The sequence below is a fragment of the Scyliorhinus torazame genome, chromosome 31 (assembly GCF_047496885.1).
Source record: "Scyliorhinus torazame isolate Kashiwa2021f chromosome 31, sScyTor2.1, whole genome shotgun sequence".
Lineage (NCBI taxonomy): Eukaryota > Metazoa > Chordata > Chondrichthyes > Carcharhiniformes > Scyliorhinidae > Scyliorhinus > Scyliorhinus torazame.
Genome location: NC_092737.1, coordinates 16692337 through 16711745, shown reverse-complemented (window position 1 = coordinate 16711745; position 19409 = coordinate 16692337). Strand labels below are relative to the sequence as shown.

General features: G+C 53.7%; 1 long non-coding RNA gene and 1 pseudogene across 1 annotated transcript; one reads left to right on the top strand and one right to left on the bottom strand.

Moving 5' to 3' along the window:
• LOC140404723 (TSC22 domain family protein 4-like) overlaps positions 1–13729 on the bottom strand; it is a 74453-nt pseudogene extending 60724 nt beyond the window's left edge.
• LOC140404725 (uncharacterized) lies at positions 3067–19209 on the top strand. Its single transcript, XR_011938558.1, has 2 exons — positions 3067–3148; positions 18842–19209. It is a non-coding gene; the product is annotated as an uncharacterized lncRNA (long non-coding RNA).
• The last annotated feature ends 200 nt before the right edge of the window (positions 19210–19409 follow it).

Below are 19409 nucleotides of genomic sequence, written 5' to 3'. Positions count from 1 at the left end.
TGTCTGGCACGTCCGTTGCGGTGAAATGATGCTGAATCTACCAGGAAGGTAGGCAAACGTGCCCAGAGAAAACCATCTCCAGCCGAGAAGGAAGGAGTACCAAAACAAAAGGCTGAACTTCTGAAAGACTTTAACTGGAAGTCCTTCCAGTGTTTTAAAAAAACATATTTTTATTAATATTGTTTCCCTTTCCACCAACCTTTCCCCCCTGTGTCGTTTGTCTGTGTGTGTGTATATTTGAATGCAGATTACAGGGTCAACGGCAGGGTTCTGAGGAATGTGGAGGAACAGAGAGAATCTGTGAAGGTTGCCACTCAAGTGGATAGAGCCGTGAAGAAGGCCTATAGTGCGTTAGCGTTTATTAACAGGGGGCTTGAGTTTAAGAGCCGTGGGGTTATGCTGCAACTGTACAGGACCCTGGTGAGACCACACTTGGAGTAGTGTGCGCAGTTCTGGTCACCTCATTATAGGAAGGATGTGGCAGCATTGGAAAGGGTGCAAAGGATATTTACCAGGATGCTGCCTGGTTTGGAGGGTAGGTCTATTGAGGAAAGGTTGAGGGAGCTAGGGCTTTTCTCATTGGAGCGGAGGAGGATGAGAGGCGACTTAATAGGTTTATAAGATGATGAGGGGGATAGATAGAGTGGACGTTCAGAGACTATTTCCTCGGGTGGATGTAGCTGTTACAAGGGGGCATAACTATAAGGTTCGGGGTGGGAGATATAGGAGGGATGTCCGAGGTAGGTTCTTTACTCAGAGAGTGGTTAGGGTGTGGAATGGACTGCCTGCTGTGATAGTGGAGTCGGACATTTTAGGAACTCTCAAGCGGTTATTGGATAGGCACATGGAGCACACCAGAATGACAGGGAGTGGGATAGCTTGATCTTGGTTTCGGACACGGCTCGGCACAACATCGAGGGCCGAAGGGCCTGTTCTGTGCTGTTCTATATATAAAAGAGTTGGGCGAGTTAGGAAGGGGGGTTCAGGAAAGGGGTATTAGATAGTCAGTTACATTTTTCAGTCCGTTTAATAATACTGTGCATAATAAATGATTACTTGCATTTTAAAGTTACATCCCTGGCGACTGCAGTTTATTTGGGCTCAACCAAGGACCTCGGACATTTTAAATACAATCTAATTCCACCTCGTGTTGCGGCACAGGGTAAAATGGGGCTGGAATTGATCGCGTACTGCGGGCAGCACAAGTGGCTAGCACTGTGGCTTCACAGCTCCAGGGTCCCAGGTTCGATTCCCCGCTGGGTCACTGTCTGTGCGGAGTCTGCACGTTCTCCCCGTGTGTGTGTGGGTTTCCTCCGGGTGCTCCGGTTTCCTCCCACAGTCCAAAGATGTGCAGGTTAGGTGGATTGGCCACGATAAATTGCCCTTAGTGTCCAAAAAAAGGTTAGGTGGGGTTATTGGGGACAGGGTGGAAGTGAGGGCTTAAGTGGGTCGGTGCAGACTCGATGGGCCGAATGGCCTCCTTCTGGCCTGTATGTTCTACGCTCCGCCCCAGGGAGTCGCGACAACAGATTCACCACAGATTACGCACACAGAGATTATGACCTCTGGTCCTAGTCTTGCCCACACACCATGCCACAATTACAGGGTATTCAGGAGAAACCTCTTCAACCAGAGATTGGGATAATGTGGAATCTGCTCCCTCAGGAAGTGAATTGTGTCGCCACATTGAAGCCGGGTTTTGGGGGGGGGGGGCACCTGGATAAACACAGGAGGGATAAGGAATCAAAGGGGTTGGGGAGGGGGCGAGCTGAAGTAAAGGCGGAGCAGGAACACCGGGGCGGAGCTGACGGGCCGAATGGCCTGCCCCTGTGCTGCAAGCCCCGGAAAACAGGGATGGATCCCTAAAAGCGAGATGTGCCGATTACAAACCCCCTCCCTCCCCATGCATCTCTGAAGAGGCTCGGTTTCTGCTTTTAGGTTTAAGGTGCCACACCAATGCAAAGGCTTCCGGGGCGACTGTTGGTACGTGGGAGAGAGCTCCCCTCATCGGGCAGGACTGCTGTTCGCCAGGAAACAGGACAGCAAGGCCATTTGACCAGCGTATTTAAATACAAAGGGATCAGCTGAGTGCAATAAATCACGACTAGGTGCACCACACACACCGTGCAGTCCCAGAGTTAAGTTCCTCAGCTCTGTCCATCCACCCACGGGAAAACACCAGGGCACCCACAGGCGGCACGGCCTCATTACACTCTCAAAGACCTGCATTTATGTAGCGCCCCCTAACAGTAAAAACATCCCCAAGGCGCTTAAGCAGGAGTGTCACCAAACAAAGGTTCGACGGCGGCCCACATACGGAGGTGGGTGGAAGCGCCTCGAAGGGGGAACGTGGGAATTCCAGAGCTCCGGAGGCATGGCCGCCAGTGGTGTCCGCTTTGACAGCACTCCCTTTCCTTGCCGGGAGCCAGGCAGCAACCCCCCCCCCCTCTCAAAGACTGGAATCTCTCACAGGGCGCTGCAACCGAGCAGGTTAAGTCACAGCCCGGCAAGAGGAGTGGCGGCATTTTCTTGCAGCTGGGCCAAATTATTTGCGAGGCCGAGGGGAGGGGGTAGGCATGCAATACGGCAGATAAGCGATCGGGGAGATCTGCATTGCTCGGCGGAGATCTGCCCCCGTCGGCGGGGGAACGCTGCGGGAACTGCAGCCGTCCCCAGAGCAGGCACCCGCGCAGGGCTGACCTCTAGCGTCAGAGCCACTGCCCTCGGTGGATGCGAAAGAAGTGCCGGTGTTTCACACGGGGCCCTCTACCGCAAAACTCAACGTGGGTTCACAGGGGGGCGGGGGGGGGGGATACAATGTGCCCTCGAGCAAGCTTAAAGAACTACTTTTAATTCGAAAGCACCTTGCATCACGCCAGGACGCCCCAAACAGCACTTTTCAGCCAACAAACTATTCGCTGGAATATTGTCGCTGCTGAAACGTACGTGAAATGTCAACACTTGACACTAAGCTCCCATTAAAGACTTCAAACTCTCCTCACTGGCCGTGACGTACTTGGCGGGCAGCCAGAGGTCAAGAGAGACGCGAGACAAATTCTTCGCGAAGCTAGGACTGCTCTCCTTGGAGCAAAGGAGATGAAGGGGAGATGTGAGCGAGGTGTATGAGATGACGACGGGTTTCGATGAGGTAGGCGAAGGAAGGCTGTGCCCATTGGCTGCCGGCACTGGGGGGGGGGGGGGGGGTCGTCGGTGAGCGAGCAAGTCCAGGGTCCCCGTGAGTCGGACAAGTGGGGGGGGGAAAATGAAGACCAGCCAGTAACCCAGTTAGGACGGGTGGGCTGCTGCCACCCTTCGGACACCTTGGCCCCAGCAACACGGTCACTGCGCAAACCTCCAGGATCCTATCGCAAAACCTGACGCCTTCTTCAAACTATTCCTGATCTTTACCCTTGCTCCCTGGGCCCAAAACTCTGGCATTCCCCCTCCCCCGAAACCTCTTCGACTTCAAAACCACCACTTTATGTTAAAGCAAGCCTTTGGTCACACGGCCTGAAGTCCCCTCTCGTGGCTCGATGTCACGCGTGCTTTGCTACTTGCCCCAGTGAAGCAGCTCAGGACGTTTCTGCTACGTTACTGTCGCTATATAAATGCACCTCACTATTGCTTATCCCACCTCCAGTGTTCCAAAGCCGCACCAGTGCCCGGCTGCTGCAAGATGACACGTCGCTGATGCAAAGCCAAACATACGTGAGGCCATTTAGTCACAACCTGTACACACGCCAAAGAGAATGGGGCCTGCCCTTGTGCGGAGCCAGAAGCAGAGAGAGATCAGTGCCTCGATATAACCTCAGGCCGTGCCAAGCTTGTCTCTCTGTGGCCCTTTTTTTAATGTGTTTTTATTAAGAATCTTTTCAACAATATTTTCCACCGTACAAACAAACCCCCCCCCGTAGCAAAAAAAAAAAGAACGAGAACTCGCGTGGCAAGACATGAACATGGCAAGTCAATAAGATACAGAACTTTGAAAATTGGATTCATCCCGTACATGTCAGTTTCCGGATCATTCATGTGTTTTCTTGCTCAAATGCCCCCCAGAGAAACCCCCCTTCCCCCCGCCCCCGAACGACACCCCCCCCCCCCCTCCCCCCCTGGGTTGCTGCTGTCCGACCTTCATCTAGCGCTCCGCGAGATGGTCTAGGAACGGTTGCCACCGCCTGCAGAACCCCTGCGCAGACCCTCTCAAGGCAAACTTTATCCTTTCCAACTTGATAAACCCAGCCATATCATATATCCAGGCCTCCCCGCTGGGGGGCTTCGCCCCCTTCCACATTAGCAAGATCCTTCGCCGGGCTACTCGGGGCGCAAAGGCCAGAATGCCGGCCTCTTTCGCCCCGGCACTCCCGGTTCGTCCACTACTCCAAATATTGCTAGCCCCCAGCTTGGCTTGACCCGGACTTTCACCACTTTAGATACTGTTCCCGCAACTCCTCTCCAGAACCCCTCCAGGGCCGGGCATGACCAAAACATAGGGACATGGTTCGCCGGGCTCCCTGAGCACCTTCCACATCTGTCCTCTACCCCAAAGAACCTGCTCAGCCTCACCCCCGTCATATGCGCTCTATGAATCACCTTAAATTGTATCAGGCTAAGCCTGGCACACGAGGAAGAGGAATTAACCCTACTTAGGGCATCAGCCCATAGTCCCTCCTCAATCTCCTCCCCCAACTCCTCTTCCCATTTACCCTTCAGCTCCTCTACCAAAGCCTCCCCCTCGTCTTTCATCTCCTGGTATATCGCCGACACCTTGCCCTCTCCAACCCATACGCCCAAAATCACCCTATCTTGAACCCCCTGTGCCGGGAGTAGCGGAAATTCCCTCACCTGCCACCTCACAAACGCCCTCACCTGCATATACCTAAAAGCGTTTCCCAGGGTTAGCCCGAACTTCTCCTCCAGCGCCCCTAAGCTCGCAAATGTCCCGTGAATGAACAGGTCCCCCAATCTTCTAATCCCTGCCCGATGCCAGCTCCATCCTCCCTGGGACCCTGGGACAAACCGATGGTTGTCTCTGATCAGGGCCCACACCGAAGCTCCCGTCACCCCCCTGTGTCGTCTCCACTGCCCCCAGATCTTTAGCGTTGCCGCCACCACCGGGCTCGTGGTGTACCTTGTCGGCGAGAGCGGCAGCGGTGCCGTCACCAGCGCCCCCAGGCTCGTTCCTTTGCAGGACGCCATCTCCATCTTCTTCCACGCCGCCCCCTCTCCCTCCATCACCCACTTACGGATCATTGCCACGTTGGCTGCCCAATAATCAACTTTGGTTCTTTGCCAACTCTCGCGCCTCTGAATCAGACGATCACAGGTTCACCTCGCAATGCGGAGACTCGAGCATACAAATCCCGGCTGCCGACCTTGAGGAAGTCCGGTTCCGGGACCAAAGTTTACCCTCGACTAACTAAAGCCGATCACCTGTTCATTCATTCGTTTATGGAATCATGCCGTGCGTCGCTTTTACAGCGACTGCCCCCCCCCCCCCACTTTTCTTTATCAAAAATGGGACATGGGCATCGCAAGGTCGCCATTTCTTTTGTCCATACCCAACTGCCCTTGAACTGAGCGGCCATTTCAGAGAGGGGGGGGGGGCAGTTAGGAGTCGACCACATCGCTGTGTGTGTGTGGGGGGGGTCTGGAGTCACGTGTAGGCCAGACCTGGGGTAAGAACGGCAGATTTCCTTCCCTACAGGCGGCGTTAGCGAACCGGATGGGTTTTTAACGACAATCCATGGTAGCAGTCATGGTCGCCGTTACCGAGACTCGCTTTTCAATTCCAGATTTTATCAATTGAATTTAAATTTCACCAGCTGCCCCGGCGGGGTGGGATTCAAACCTGTGTCCGCACAGCTTTAGTCGGGATCCCCTGGAGTACTCGTCCAGTGACATTGTCTCTCTGCACTTCAGGAGCATTGAAGCACTTGCGAGATTGCCATAGAGAATCAATAATTATTTTTAAAACCAGAATTCCCAGTCGCTAGCCGTCCCCCTCCGCGCACAGGGAGCTTACTGTATACACTGACACCGCTATTACAAATTAGCCTCTGGTATTGGTTAGTTGGCTCAGTCTCCTCTGGAGGCGGGTTGCTAACAAACTGATATAAACGGTCACACCCACAAAAGATGGCTTCACCATTAAAAAGGTTTAAATGCAGCCAAGTGTGCCTCCAGACGGACATGTGCTCAGTACGTATCAAAAGGGGAATGCTACCGGCAGCAAGGCATACACTCTCCCACTGACCACGCTGCCCACACACACAGGGACATCCGAACACCTCCTGACCCAGGACAGATAAGAACAAAGAGAATTACAGCACAGGAATATGCCCTTCGGCCCTCCAGGCCTGTGCCGACCATGCTGCCCGACTAAACTACAATCTTCTACACTTCCTGGGTCCGTATCCCTCTATTCCCATCCTATTCATGTATTTATCAAGATGCCCCTTAAACGTCACTATCGTCCCTGCTTCCACCACCTCCTCCGGCAGCGAGTTCCAGGCACCCATTACCCTCTATATAAAAAACTTGCCTCGTACATCTCCTCTAAACCTTGCCCCTCGCACCTTAAACCTATGACCCCTAGTAATTGACCCCTCTACCCTGGGGAAAAGCCTCTGACTATCCACTCTGTCTATGCCCCTCATAATTTTGTGGACCTCTATCAGGTCACCCCTCAACCTCCGTCGCTCCAGTGAGAACAAACCGAGTTTATTCAATCGCTCCTCATAGCTCATGCCCTCCATATCAGGCAACATCCTGGTAAATCTCTTCTGCACCCTCTCTAAAGCCTCCACATCCTTCTGGTAGTGTGGCGACCAGAATTGAACACTATACTCCAAGTGTGGCCTAACTAAGGTTCTATACAGCTGCAACATGACTTGCCAATTCTTATACTCAATGCCCCGGCCAATGAAGGCAAGCATGCCGTCTGCCTTCTTGACTACCTTCTCCACCTGTGTTGCCCCTTTCAGTGACCTGTGGACCTGTACACCTAGATCTCTCTGACTGTCAATACTCTTGAGGGTTCTACCATTCACTGTATATTCCCTACCTGCATTAGACCTTCCAAAATGCATTACCTCACATTTGTCCGGATTAAACTCCATCTGCCATCTCTCCGCCCAAGTCTCCAAACAATCTAAATCCTGCTGTATCCTCTGACAGTCCCCATCGCTATCCGCAATTCCACCAACCTTAGTGTCGGCTGCAAACTTACTCATCAGCCAACCTTTGTGTCGTCTGCAAACTTACTAATACCCACCTCTTGTGAAAACACTGACCGATTACAAAGCGCTCAAGGCACGCGCTGTTATCGGCGGGTTCACCGTCCGGATGGAAGTCAAATGTCTGCCTCGGGGCCCCAAACTGGGCAGCGGGGTGCTCCTGTCATGCAAAGTATCGCGCCCCCCCCCCCCCAACTACCACCAAGAGAGAGAGGAGGTCGTACCTGTCATCGTCACTGTCTTGCTGCTTCCCAACCGACAGCATGGACTTGGCCAGAGTCTGCATGGGCGAGACGAAGCGAAGCGAGGCCGCCGCGGTGTTGGGTTCGGAGGCACGCGTCTTTCTGGAAGGGCTGCCATCCTGGGATAAGGGGGCCGGCGAGACGGACGTGGACCGAGGCTCAGAATACTGGGGGGGGGGCAGAAGGAGAGGCGGAATAATCAACAACAACACTCACAAACAGGTCACTGCCGCGGCTAGGAAAGCAAGGAAGCCGTGCTCAAACCTTTAGGAGGGCCCAGCAGGAGGCCCGTGCCCCATGCTGGGGGCACCGCACCTCGGGGAGGCCTGGGAGAGATGGGCACCGAGGGGGTTCACTGGAAACGGTTGCAGGGACTGCGGCTAATGTGGAGAGACCGGAGCAGCTGAGATGGTTCTCCTGAGAACAGGGGAGGTTTAAGAGGGATGCTGAAAATCAGGACGAGTTTTGATTGGAGGGTCGGTAACCCGGGGGGGGGGGGTCCCCACAGATCAAAGATAACTGGCAGACACAGGGGAGGAGCTGAACGCTTCCGTTCAAACCCTCGCAGCTATCATTTGGAACGGTCTTCCTGGAGGAGAAAGTTCAGGAACGTTTAACGGAGGTGAATCTGTCCAAAAGGACGAGAAAAACGCGCAGGGCGAAAGGGAGAGTGGATCGTTCCCTGAAAAGGGCTGGCACAGGATCGATGCGCCGAGTGGCCTTTTCCTGTGCTGGACCATTCTGCAATTTCGCAGGGAGCATGGTACCTCCAGCGACGGTGCCTCACTCAATGGGAAAGATTGAGACGAGGGGGGAGAAAGACTCCATTGAACTGGAACTGCCCTTCGCACCAGCTCACTTGGGTTCGATTGCAGCACAGTATGTTGCTTCTTTCAACTGGCCTCCCGGCCTCCCCCCCCCCCGCACCCTCCAATACCAAAGGGCACTAAAGAGCTCATTCACTTCGACTGTACACAAACCTTTGGCAAGGTCCCAGTATAAATATTTTGAATAGACACAAACAGAGGCACGTGAGTGTTCTAACAGGCATGAAAGAACGCACGGGCCTCATTGGGGGCGGGTGGGAGAGATTGGGGGGCAGCTCAGACACTCCCCGTCAGTTTGGAGGGGGCAGCCATTTGACAGGCAGGGTGGGGACTGGGTCGAGAGAGTGGGGACACTGTGTGAAAATATGGCGAATAGCAGCCCCCGCCAGCAACCTGGCACTTCCCCAACACATAACATGTCTCAGGCCATGAAGCACTTTGGGTCATAGAATTTACAGTGCAGAAGCAGGCCATTCGGCCCATCGAGTCTGCAACGGCTCTTGGAAAGAGAACCCTATCGAAGCCCACACCTCCACCCAATCCCCCTAACCCCACCCAACCTTTTTGGACACTAAGGGGTAATTTATCGCGGCTAATCCACCTAACCCGCACGTCTTTGGACTGTGGGAGGAAACCGGAGCACCCGGAGGAAACCCACGCACACACACGGGGAGGATGTGCAGACTCCGCACAGACAGTGACAAAACCGGGAATCGAACCCAGGACCCGGGAGCTGTGAAGCAACTGTGCTAGCCACTGTGCCGCCCTGATCGTTCAAAGCAAAAAGCCACTGCCTGGGATAAAACCCGCCCACCATGTGAGCCAAGACCTTGCCACTCTGGGCCTGGCACCTTGTGCTCACCCATTCTCATGCAAGCACACCAACGAGGAGCAGGGGGCCACTCGGCCCCTCGAACCTGCTGCCCCCATTCAATACGATCGTGGCTGATCTCATTGTGACCTCAACCCCATACATATTCCTGCCGACCCCAGTAACCTTTCCACCTCCGATGACCTTCCACCCCCCTCGTCAATCGAGAATCCAGTTCGGCCTTAAAAATATCCCGAGATTCTGCTTCCGCCGCCATTTTGAGGAAGAGAGTTCCGGAGACTCCGCCCCCCCTCGGAGAGAAAATATTTCTCCTCATCTCCGTCTTAAAGGGGCCACCCCCTTATTTTTAAACGGTGACACCCCACCCCCCCCAGTTCTAGATTCTCCCACAAGAGGAAACATCCTCTCCACATCCCGCCCTTCAAAAGGTTTTGATCCGAGTCGCCTCTTACTCACGTTGGATGGGGAGATGTGCCCACCGGCTAGCAGATTTTGGCCATTCGGCCCATCGAGTCTGCTCCACCGTTCAGTGAGCTCATGACTGATCTAACGTGATAATCCTCAACTCCACTTTCCCGCCTTGTGTACATAGTTTACATAGAACACAGTGCAGAAGGAGGCCATTCGGCCCATCGAGTCTGCGCCGACAACTTAAGCCCTCACTTCCACCCTATCCCCGTAACCCCTCCTAACCTTTTTTGGTCACGAAGGGCAATTTAGCACGGCCAATCCACCTAACCTGCACGTCTTTGGGCTGTGGGAGGAAACCGGAGCCCCCGGAGGAAACCCACGCAGAGACGGGGAGGACATGCAGACTCCGCACAGACAGTGACCCAGCGGGGAATCGAACCAGGGACCCTGGAGCTGTGAAGCCACAGTGCTAACCACTGTGCTGCCCTCATTCCCGCAACCCTCGATTTCCCCATTACCCCCCCCCCCCCACCCCGATTACAAAACAGTCTGTCACAGCCCTGAACATACTTAACCACAGATCCTCTGTGGCAAAGAATTCCACAAATTCACTGCACCCAGAGAAGAAATTCGTCCTGATCTCGGTTTTAAATGGGCGACCCCCCCTTTACACTGAGATTTTGCCTCTACGGCCCTCTACGCACACCCGCAGCTGTTGAACTTGCCTTTCTCACTGCTCCCTGCTCTCCAGAGGAGGGATGCTTCACATTTGACGAGGTGGCCAGCTCCCCGGCGACGGCCTTGGCCCCTGGTGGCTGGGCCTTCCCTTCCTCCCTGGGCGTCGAAGCGTGGACGCTGCCGTCGGCGCCAGCCTCCTTGGGGGTCGCGTTCACGTTAGCACTGCCAGCTGGGAGGTGGGGGGAGCCCCGGGAAGGGCTGGCAGGAGCTGACGTGCCCGGCTGATGACTGGTTCCAGCTGGCCCGTCCAAACTTAAAGTCCTGGCCGCTTGGATGAGCATGTTCAAGGTGCTGCTGGCAGCGAGGGCGGGCGCCTTGCCCCGCGGGGTGTCCACCTGGCACAGCACTGGCGACGACCCTTGGCTCTTGGGTGCGTGTAACTTGGGCCGGAGCTGGCTCACAGCTTTGTGAGTGAAGCTGCTAATCTCCAGGTGAGAGTCCAGAGAGTTCACAGGCCTGGCACCATCCAAGACCTTCGTCAGCACATGGCTGTCCAGATCCCAGTCATACAAATCCACGCAGGTCCAGCGGCCCCGACGGTAAGGCTCACCCAAGCCATGGTCGAGCTTCACCACGCGGAACCGCGAGCTGCATGAACCCCCGGCGGGCATGGGCGGGCTAGCGGTCTTCAGCGGCGCCTTGGCGGCGGGGGCAGTACCGGGCGGCGGAACGTCCTTGGCCGGAGGCCCCGGCGCAGCGCCACCGGCCGACGGCGCCTCCTGGTCGACCCGGGGTTTCCTGCCGTCGCACAGAGAGACTCCCTCCCCGCCGGTCGAGGGGCTGGCTACCTCCGCCGCGGAAGGCGGTTTAGTCCGGTCACCAGCCAGCTCGGCGGGGCTGGGCGCGGGAGACTGCCCCTCAGACCCGTAGTTCGGCACCCCGTTAACAAGGGGGGCGGCGATGGGGCCGCCAAACTCCCCCTCGCCATTCAGCGCCTCCTTTAATCCTTCGCCGCTGCCGCCATCGTAATCCGAGGTGACGCTGGTGATCTGAAAACCACTCTTCTTTTTCCCGATCATGTCTGGAGCTCTCTCCGTTGCAACAGCAAAAAAATCTCCACCCTAACCACGCCGTTGCTCCATCTCCAACTGGTCAAGTCTCCAAAGGCTCTCTCCCGGTGCAAAGGCACAGCGGCACAGGAAGGGAGAGGAAGACGCCCCGGCTACGAGGCGCCGGGCTCACTGTCCACGGGCATGCTACAATCTGAAGGAACCGTCCCACATCTCGGTGCGAGCAGAGGCCCGACAAAGGTCAGCCACCAGTCCCCCGACAAGGACAAGACGCCATGGGAGCCAGTTTGCAAACGCCGGATGAAAACACCTCTGCCCTCGGGCCAGGAGGGGGGGTGGGGAATCTTCCTCTTATTTGGAGAAATGCAGTCAAGTGTAGAGTCAAACCTGGGGGGTAAAAAGCGAGAAGCGGATGAGTTCCTTCATATACAACATGTACACCCTCCCTCTCCCCACACACAACGCAAACATGAGAGATGATTCAATTTGAATGTCTCAGCACAGAAGGCCATTCAGCCTATTTTATCTGTGCGGTCTCTTGGAACGAGCTATTCAATTCGTGCCCTGACTCCGTCCTCTCTCGCCGCCCCCCCCATGTATATAGCTCCTCACGCCAGCAACGTACGTGCACAGCGCAATTCCACAATTAGCAACGGTAGGGACAGGTCACTAGGGCATTCTCACTTTGTTGCTCGTGGGGCCAGCTGAGCACGTACGTTGCGAACTCTCCCGAGGTGCAGCGAGTCTACCCGCCAGTGGCCCTGTCAAAACCCCCTCATAATTACAAATGTAACCTTCCCGACAAGGAGGGCTCTCCACCTGATACAGGAACTCAAGGGTTGCTAACGCTGCGCGCGGCAAATTTAACACATTTCAATTATCCACAGAGCTTCATTCCCCAGCTCTGGTGATCTGAAGTCGTGACACTCCAATTGGTATGAACAGATTTCAAACTCAACGGATTCAATTCCGATGAGGTTTAGACGCAACGGACTCAATTCCGATCAGGTTTAGACACAATGGACTAAATTCTGATGAAGTTTAGACGCAACGGACTAAATTCCAATGAGGCTTAGGCGCAACGGACTAAATTCCGATGAGGTTTAGGCGCGACGGACTCAATTCCGATCATGTTTCGGCGCAATGGACCATTTTCGGGCGAGATTCAGGCGCAAGGTGTTAAATTCAGGCGAGATTCAGGCGCAAGGGGCTAAATTCGGGAGAGATTCAGGTGCAATGGATCAAATTCGGGCGAGATTCAGGCGCAATGGACCAAATTCGGGTGAGATTCAGGCGCAAGGGGCTAAATTCGGGCGAGATTCAGGCGCAAGGGGCTATATTCGGGCGAGATTCAGGCGCAAGGGGCTAAATTCGGGCGAGATTCAGGCGCAAGGGGTTAAATTCGGGCGAGATTCAGGCGCAATGGACCAAATTCGGGCGAGATTCAGGCGCAAGGGGTTAAATTCGGGCGAGATTCAGGCGCAATGGACCAAATTCGGGCGAGATTCAGGCGCAAGGGGCTATATTCGGGCGAGATTCAGGCGCAATGGACCAAATTCTGGCGAGATTCAGGCGCAAGGGGCCAAATTCGGGCGAGATTCAGGCGCAAGGGGCCAAATTCGGGCGAGATTCAGGCGCAAGGGGCCAAATTCGGGCGAGATTCAGGCGCAAGGGACCAAATTCGGGCGAGATTCAGGCGCAAGGGGTTAAATTCGGGCGAGATTCAGGCGCAATGGACCAAATTCGGGCGAGATTCAGGCGCAAGGGGTTAAATTCGGGCGAGATTCAGGCGCAATGGACCAAATTCGGGCGAGATTCAGGCGCAAGGGGCTATATTCGGGCGAGATTCAGGCGCAATGGACCAAATTCTGGCGAGATTCAGGCGCAAGGGGCCAAATTCGGGCGAGATTCAGGCGCAAGGGGCCAAATTCGGGCGAGATTCAGGCGCAAGGGGCCAAATTCGGGCGAGATTCAGGCGCAAGGGACCAAATTCGGGCGAGATTCAGGCGCAAGGGGTTAAATTCGGGCGAGATTCAGGCGCAATGGACCAAATTCGGGCGAGATTCAGGCGCAAGGGGTTAAATTCGGGCGAGATTCAGGCGCAATGGACCAAATTCGGGCGAGATTCAGGCGCAAGGGGCTACATTCGGTCGGGACGGGTTGAATTCGGGGAGGTTTCCGTGCCCCGGGCGAGGGGAGCGGCGCTCCGCCCGGGCCTCAGGCTTTCCTGGCGCCTGCCCCCGGGCCGCAGCGCGCCGCATCCGGCGGGTCGGCGCTGATCGCAGCGGGGGTGAGGCTCACCTGCGGGGCTCGGGGTGTGTCGCTGGGTCGGGTTCACTCTGTTCCCCACCCTCCCCCCTGCCCACCCCCCTTCCCCGGCCTCGGTCCGCCACGATCCTCCCCCTTTCGCCTCGCTCGCTGTTGACAACTTTCCACCAGCGGGAGGGATGCCCCGCCTCCCCCCCGAAGCCCATTGGCCGCGCCCTCCGCGCCCCCCGACGTCCATTGGTTAGCCCCGACGTCGCTCAACTCGACGCCGCACCTCGTTGGTTGAGATGGCCGTCAATCAGCCGCCCTTCCGCCGCCCCCATCTGCGTCATGTCCGTCCGCTCGCCCCGTCAGTCATGTCCGCGCCGGGCGCTCATTGGTCACGTTCCCAGCTGCGGTCACCATCGTTGATTGGCCCAGGCTCCCTCCCCCACAGTGACCCGGATACAGCTTCCAGCCGGAGGTCGCGCCTCCCGGTGGGGGCCGGTGAGGGAGCCGGCGGCCAATCAGTCGTCGGCTCACCGCCCCGCCCCCCCCCCACCCCCCACCGAGGGGCAGGGCAGGCCCACGTGGTTCCAGCGATCCCATTGGTCACTTTTCACCGAACCGGCTGGCTGCCGACTCCGCCTGCGCAGGATTCACCCCTGGCGGGGAGTGGTGACGTGTCCACAATACCCCCCAAAATACCCCTCCCCCCAAAAATAACCCCCTCCCCAAAAATACCCAATCCCCAAAAAATAACCCCCTCCCCAAAAATACCCAATCCCCAAAAAATAACCCCCTCCCCAAAAATACCCAATCCCCAAAAATAACCCCTCCCCAAAAATACCCAATCCCCAAAAATATCCCCTCCCCAAAAAATAACCCCCTCCCCAAAAATATCCCCTCCCCAAAAAATAACCCCCTCCCCAAAAATACCCAATCCCCAAAAATACCCAATCCCCAAAAATAACCCCCTCCCCAAAAATACCCAATCCCCAAAAATAACCCCCTCCCCAAAAATACCCAATCCCCAAAAATAACCCCCTCCCCAAAAATACCCAATCCCCAAAAATAACCCCTCCCCAAAAATACCCAATCCCCAAAAATATCCCCTCCCCAAAAAATAACCCCCTCCCCAAAAATACCCAATCCCCCAAAATACCCAATCCCCAAAAATACCCAATCCCCAAAAATATCCCCTCCCCAAAAAATAACCCCCTCCCCAAAAATACCCAATCCCCAAAAATACCCAATCCCCAAAAATAACCCCCTCCCCAAAAATACCCAATCCCCAAAAATAACCCCCTCCCCAAAAATACCCAATCCCCAAAAATAACCCCCTCCCCAAAAATACCCAATCCCCAAAAATACCCAATTCCCAAAAAATAACCCCCTCCCCAAAAATACCCAATCCCCAAAAATACCCAATCCCCAAAAAATAACCCCCTCCCCAAAAATACCCCCTCCCCAAAAATACCCCCTCCCAAAAATACCCCCTCCCCAAAAATACCCCTCCCAAAAAATATCCCCTCCCAAAAATACCCCCTCCCAAAAAAAATCCCCTCCCAAAAATATCCCCCCCTCCCAAAAATACCCCCTCCCCAAAAATACCCCCTCCCAAAAATATCCCCTCCCAAAAATACCCCCTCCCAAAAATATCCCCTCCCTCCCAAAAATACCCCCTCCCAAAAAAATCCCCTCCCTCCCAAAAATACCCCCTCCTAAAAATATCCCCCCCTCCCAAAAATATCCCCTCCCCAAAAATACCCCTCCCAAAAATACCCCCTCCCAAAAATATCCCCCCCTCCCAAAAATACCCCCTCCCCAAAAATACCCCTCCCAAAAAATATCCCCTCCCTCCCAAAAATACCCCCTCCCAAAAATAACCCCTCCCTCCCAAAAATACCCCCTCCCTCCCAAAAATACCCCCTCCCAAAAATACCCCCTCCCAAAAAATACCCCCTTCCCCAAAAATACCCCCTCCCAAAAATACCCCCTCCCCAAAAATACCCAATCCCCAAAAAATAACCCCCTCCCCAAAAATACCCAATCCCCAAAAATACCCCCTCCCAAAAATACCCCCTCCCCAAAAATACCCCTCCCAAAAAATATCCCCTCCCAAAAATACCCCCTCCCAAAAAAAATCCCCTCCCAAAAATATCCCCCCCTCCCAAAAATACCCCCTCCCCAAAAATACCCCCTCCCAAAAATATCCCCTCCCAAAAATACCCCCTCCCAAAAATATCCCCTCCCTCCCAAAAATACCCCCTCCCAAAAAAATCCCCTCCCTCCCAAAAATACCCCCTCCTAAAAATATCCCCCCCTCCCAAAAATATCCCCTCCCCAAAAATACCCCTCCCAAAAATACCCCCTCCCAAAAATATCCCCCCCTCCCAAAAATACCCCCTCCCCAAAAATACCCCTCCCAAAAAATATCCCCTCCCTCCCAAAAATACCCCCTCCCAAAAATAACCCCTCCCTCCCAAAAATACCCCCTCCCTCCCAAAAATACCCCCTCCCAAAAATACCCCCTCCCAAAAAATACCCCCTTCCCCAAAAATACCCCCTCCCAAAAATACCCCCTCCCCAAAAATACCCAATCCCCAAAAAATAACCCCCTCCCCAAAAATACCCAATCCCCAAAAATACCCCCTCCCAAAAATACCCCCTCCCCAAAAATACCCCTCCCAAAAAATATCCCCTCCCAAAAATACCCCCTCCCAAAAAAAATCCCCTCCCAAAAATATCCCCCCCTCCCAAAAATACCCCCTCCCCAAAAATACCCCCTCCCAAAAATATCCCCTCCCAAAAATACCCCCTCCCAAAAATACCCCCTCCCAAAAAAATCCCCTCCCTCCCAAAAATACCCCCTCCTAAAAATATCCCCCCTCCCAAAAATATCCCCTCCCCAAAAATACCCCTCCCAAAAATACCCCCTCCCAAAAATATCCCCCCCTCCCAAAAATACCCCCTCCCAAAAAATATCCCCTCCCTCCCAAAAATACCCCCTCCCAAAAATACCCCCTCCCTCCCAAAAATACCCCCTCCCAAAAATACTCCCTCCCAAAAAATACCCCCTTCCCCAAAAATACCCCCTCCCAAAAATACCCCCTTCCCAAAACTACCCCTTCCCCAAAAATACCCCCTCCCCAAAAATACCCAATCCCCAAAAATACCCAATCCCAAAAAAATAACCCCTCCCAAAAAATCCCCAATCCCCAAAAATACACCCTCCCAAAAAATCCCCAATCCCCAAAAATACCCCCTCCCAAAAATATCCCCTCCCTCCCAAAAATACCCCCTCCCAAAAAAAATCCCCTCCCTCCCAAAAATACCCCCTCCTAAAAATATCCCCTCCCAAAAATATCCCCTCCCTCCCAAAAATACCCCCTCCCCAAAAATACCCCTCCCAAAAAATATCCCCTCCCAAAAATACCCCCTCCCAAAAAAGACCCCCTCCCAAAAATAACCCCTCCCAAAAATACCCCCTCCCAAAAATACCCCCTCCCCAAAAATACCCCCTCCCAAAAATACCCCCTCCCAAAAATACCCCCTCCCCAAAAATACCCCCTCCCTCCCAAAAATACCCCCTCCCAAAAATACCCCCTCCCAAAAAATACCCCCTCCCAAAAATAACCCCTCCCTCCCAAAAATACCCCCTCCCAAAAATATCCCCTCCCTCCCAAAAATACCCCCTCCCAAAAATACCCCCTCCCAAAAAATACCCCCTTCCCAAAACTACCCCTTCCCCAAAAATACCCCCTCCCCAAAAATACCCCCTCCCAAAAATACCCCCTCCCCAAGAACTCCCCCTCCCAAAAAATACCTCCTCCCCAAAAAATACCTCCTCCCCAAAAAATACCCCCTCCCCAAAAATACACCCTACCAAAAAATACCTCCTCCCAAAAAATACCTCCTCCCAAAAAATACCCTCTCCCTAAAAATACCCCCTCCCCAAAAATACACACTACCAAAAAATACCCCCTCCCAAAAATTCCCCTCCCAAAAAATAACTCCTCCCCAATAATACCACCTCCCCAAAAATACTCCCTCCATTTGGGAAATGGACTTGGGTAGATGCTCTTTCAGAGGGTCAGTGCAGACTTAATGGGCCAAACGGCCCCCTTCCCAAAATTACCCGCCCCAAAAATACCCCATCCCATAATTACCCCCAAAAATATCCCCTCCTGTCAATAACCTCCAACGAAAATACCTCCTCCCAGAATTAGCCCCCATAATTACCCCTTCCCAAAAGTACCCCGTCCCAAAATACCCCACAACTGAAATACCCCTCCCAAAAATACCCCAAAATTATTCCATCCCAAAATTACTCCCTTGGAAAATTGCCCCCTTCCCATAATTCTCCCTTCCAAAAATAATCCTTCCCAAAATATCCCAGGCTCTGGAATGTCCCATCTCGACATAGCCCACCTGAAATATAACCCAACCCCCAGCCCTGGACTATATCCTACACATTGAGATCCTCCCTTCCCAAATATAACCCACCCCCACGACAGCCCACTCCCATTGTAGCCCACAGCCCACTGCCTGAAATCTCCCCATCCCGGCAAGCCCCCAACCTGAATATAACCCACCTCCTCCAACAATGGGAGCTCGTGAGAATCGATCGCTTTTGACTGCTCCACCATTTTGCAGCCGAGCCGTCAGCTGCTTGAGGCCCTGAGCTCCAGAATTCCCCCCACCCCCACCTCCCCCCTTCGAGGACGCTCCTGAAAACCTACCTCTTTGACAGGCTTTTGGCTACCTGTCCGAATCGCCTTACTTGGCGTAGTGTTCAATTTTGTTTGGTAATCATCCCACGAAACACCTTGGGATCTTTTATCGGCATTTTACAAATGCAAGTCGTTAGTTGTAAAGACTTGCATTTGTATAGCGTCTTTCACGGCCACAAGCCATCTCCAAGCTCTGCACGGCCAATAAATTTTTTCCTGAGGCGGAGTCACTGCTGTAATGTAGGAAACGGGGCTGCCAGTTTGCGCACAGCAAGATCACACAAACAGCAATGCCCGCACAACCTGGTTTTGTGATGTTGATTTCGGGATAAATGTTGACAAGGACACTGGGGAGAAGCTGCCCGTTCTTCTTTGAAATAATGCCATGGGATCTTTATGTCCACTGGAGAGGCCAGATAGGACCTCTGTTTAACACCTCATTCAAAAGACAACATCACCAACAATTGTTGGGGTGGGGGGGCATCAATAACGAATTTTCACATTCCCAACCATCAGTCGCTTTAAATATATTTTTTGATACACTGTGTCTCCTGTCATCGCAGGGTGGCTGCTGAGGCTGGCTGCTCAAGATGGTTGCTCAAGATGGTCGCGAAAGATGGCCACTCAAGATGGCCGCTCAAGATGGTCGCTCAAGATGGTCGCGAAAGATGGCCACTCAAGATGATCACTCAGGATGGCCACTCAAGATGATCGCTCAATATTGTTATGGGCGAGGCGTTTTCAGAACCCCAAAATGTATCATGGAGTTCAACCAACCTCCCCCTTTAATGTATTTGTTGCTTTTCCTAGCACACGGCTTGTTCCCTAGGTGTGAGATTACAATTATGGACACGTGGGTTTTTAAACACAAAACAATGTTTATTCCATGAACTCAACTTAACATCTTAAATAAACATTGGATCTCTTAATACCCCTTACTTCAAAGATAACTCCGAAAATATTACAACAGTAAATAATTCCTCAAAATATTCCTTCAAACTTCCAAGAGACTCAACACCTTAAAACAGAATCACATCAGGTCAAAGGCTTTACTATTATGAGTTTAAGTCACCCAAATGATCCAGAGATAGTCTTTCATGGCAGAGATCACAGCAAATCCAGCTCACTGCA